Consider the following 3,173-nt stretch of genomic DNA (forward strand, 5'->3'; position numbering starts at 1 on the left):
GTGTACCTCTGGTGCAAATTACTGACCTCTGTCATCATTTTAGGTGGGGGAACTTGCACAATCGGTGGCTGACTAAATACTTTTTTGCCCCACTGTATAAAACATATTAAGGATTGCGCATTAACATATTTTATTGTGATAACTGTTGTCGGAACTATACTGAATTTAAACAGATAAACAAACACACACACACAGAAAGAGAGTATGCATAGTATGCAAACGGCTAACAAACAGCCATTATAATTCGTAAAGGAGACAAATCAGCAATACACCTCTTCCAATTAATGTCTAATTAATATTGTGCTGAACACTGTCTGCCCACTGTTTATTATCATGGCTTTGACCTTTCCTTGTCCATCTTCCATTGGTGTTAGTTTTGCACTCCAATATCTGATTGACTGATTGACAGAACAGGTGATGATCAATTATCATGGTCATCATCATCATCATCCTCATCACCATCACCTATCATCACAGGACAGATGATCAGAGGTGCAGAGTTTTTACCATCATCATCAACATTCCAGGGACAGAAGAATGGGTAGAGTTTCCCGGTGAAGGAGCAGCCAGTAAAGGAGTAGATAAGAGCTGCATCATCTACATCATGAAAGGAGACCAGACCCTCTTCATAATCCACAAACACCCCCACCTTCTCAGGATCTGACTGAAGGGAGAGACAGACTGGAAGACCCTCCAGAGCTATATAATTATTTTTATATACTCCTACAATCCAGTAACCTTTCGTTCGGTTCAGTTCAACCGTGAATTTTTCCTTCCTGTTGACTGACTCTGTGACCACTCCTAACATCAATTTGGTCTTGTATTTTACTTGAACTTCAAAGTAAAATCTGCCTGATGACAAACTCTGCTTTCCTAAAACAATGAGAAATTCAGAAAATCTCTCTGGGTTGTCTGGAAGATCATTCTCCTCTTCACCACAGTGTACTTGTTTCCCATCATCAGACAGGATGAGTTTAGGATGTGCTGTATCAGGATCAAGAGTCACATCCACTGCATACTGCTGGACCCTCTTCAACTCAGCTTCAAACAACTTCTTCATTTCTTTATTGAGTGTCTCCTTCAGTTGACTAACAGCTCTCACCCCAGCTCTCACCACAGTCCCCTCATATGATGGTGGATGGATACTGACCTCTGTCCAGTCTTTGGTGGTTGGAGCAGCTTTCAGGGATGAGAAGCTTTGGAGGAGGTGGAGGTGATCTTTAGAGCGTCAGAGCTGCTCCACCTCAGAGCTTCTCTTCATCAGCTCAGAGATTTCCTGTTCCAGAGCTTTGATGAAACCTTCAGCCTGTTTCTCTGTTGATTCTTGTTTGTCTTCGATCTCCTTTATGAACTCATTCAGACGTCTGTCAACAGACTCCTTCAGAGCAGTGAAGACCTGAACACCTTCTGCTTTCTTTCTGTCTGCAGCATCTTTGCTCATCTTCACTGACTTTTTGATCTTTCGAATCTTAAGTAGTCTCTTTATGATCATCTGTTGAATTTCAGCTTCAGTCTTGACCAGCTCTGCCTTCTTTCCTTCATATTCTTCTCTCAGAGGAACAAACTCATGAGTCTTGTGGTCAAAAACACAGCAGACCATGCAGACACATGTCTGATCAGTCTTACAATACAATTCCAGAGGATTATCATGCTTTATACACATCCTGCCTTCCAGGTTCTCCTCAGGATCAATCAGCTGATGTCTTTTCAAACCTTTCATTGTCAGATGAGGCTCCAGGTGAGTCTGACAGTAGGAGGCCAGACACACCAGGCAGGACTTCAGAGCCTTCAGTTTGGTTCCAGTGCAGATGTCACAGGGAACTTCTCCTGGTTTGGCAGCTTGTTGCTCTGAGCTGCTGCTGCTGACTTTCTGCTGAGTTTCATGTCTGAACTGAGAAACCATCTCAGAGATGAAAGTGTTGATGTGCAGCTCAGTTCTGGTCTCAAACACCTTTTTACACACAGGACACTGACACCTGTCACTGATATCCCAGTGTCGACTGATGCAGTTTTTGCAGAAGTTGTGTCCACATGGTGTGGAGACTGGATCAGTGAAGACATTCAGACAGATGGAGCACAGAAACTGATCTTCAGATAGAAGACAGCTGGCAGCAGACATGTCTGCACTCTGAGTGAGAAAGAAAAGAAAATGATTTTATTTCAAATTCACTTTTCATTATGTTTAAAGTGGACTTTTTCTGCTTTTCCTTCTTTCCTGTCAAATATCTCCTATTGTTCACCTTGTGAATGTTCATTTTTAAATAATAAGGTTAGTGTATGTAATCCCTGTGAGCTCAAAGTTCAGACTACAGATTGCTCTACAAACTGAGTTTCAGATAACTTTCTCTACGTGGGACAAATGCAGCCACAAGAGGGTCACAATCCAGTCCCCTCCTAGTGCTGACCTCAAGCCTGGGGAAGAAGGGAGGGGGAAGGCATGTTCAAGCACAGTGAGAGATAAGGAGAGGCATCCATGTTGAGATGAGAATACAGACTAAATGTAGCAGCTATGACTGGTAAAGTGCTGATATTATTGAGAGAGTATAGGTAAATGAGTTGTGTATGCATGAAAAAAACATAGCAAGGAAGCACAACTATGACCATCAGAGGTAGCTTAAAGCTGTTCTACCACAGTGTAGGTAGGAAGAGAAACAGTGTATGGATAATCTTGAAGGATCAGTATGTCAGTGCTGTTGTGGAGGTGTTAGACATGATCAGGAATGTCTCACCAGTTGGGCAGTAGAGAAAGAGGAATTGTGGAGTAAGTTTGATGAAGTTTCACTATGTTTGTTATCATATATCTGTGAATATCGGGAGCAGTCCAACCTTGTTAACATTTCCTGCCCTTTTTCCAACATTGTCTTCATTAAGTACATGTAAAATGTTCATTACTGTCACAACTCCACTTTTACACTTGGTATAATGTCCATCACTGATCACCATGCAGGGCTCGCAAAATTTCAAAATCCTTGGTAGCCCTTTGGGCAGAGACTCTTCAGTTTTTGGTAGCCCAAAATAAATTTAAGTAGCCCAAATAAAAAAAGAGCAATTTTTTGATTGATGTTTTGTTTCCTGTTTTGTTTCTGTTACAATATTATACATTAAAGTATAATATTGTAACAGAAATAAAACATTAATCAAAAAATTGTTGAAACACAAATTACAACATTGTA

General features: G+C 41.1%; 1 pseudogene; it reads right to left on the reverse strand.

Annotated features, from left to right (window-relative positions):
- Positions 1-2,119, reverse strand: part of LOC102192264 (E3 ubiquitin/ISG15 ligase TRIM25-like) — an 8,482-nt pseudogene extending 6,363 nt beyond the window's left edge.
- Positions 2,120-3,173: the final 1,054 nt, after the last annotated feature.

This window comes from Pundamilia nyererei, unplaced genomic scaffold (genome assembly GCF_000239375.1).
Source record: "Pundamilia nyererei isolate P.nyererei 1_Seehausen unplaced genomic scaffold, PunNye1.0 scaffold00220, whole genome shotgun sequence".
NCBI classification, from domain to species: Eukaryota; Metazoa; Chordata; class Actinopteri; order Cichliformes; family Cichlidae; genus Pundamilia; species Pundamilia nyererei.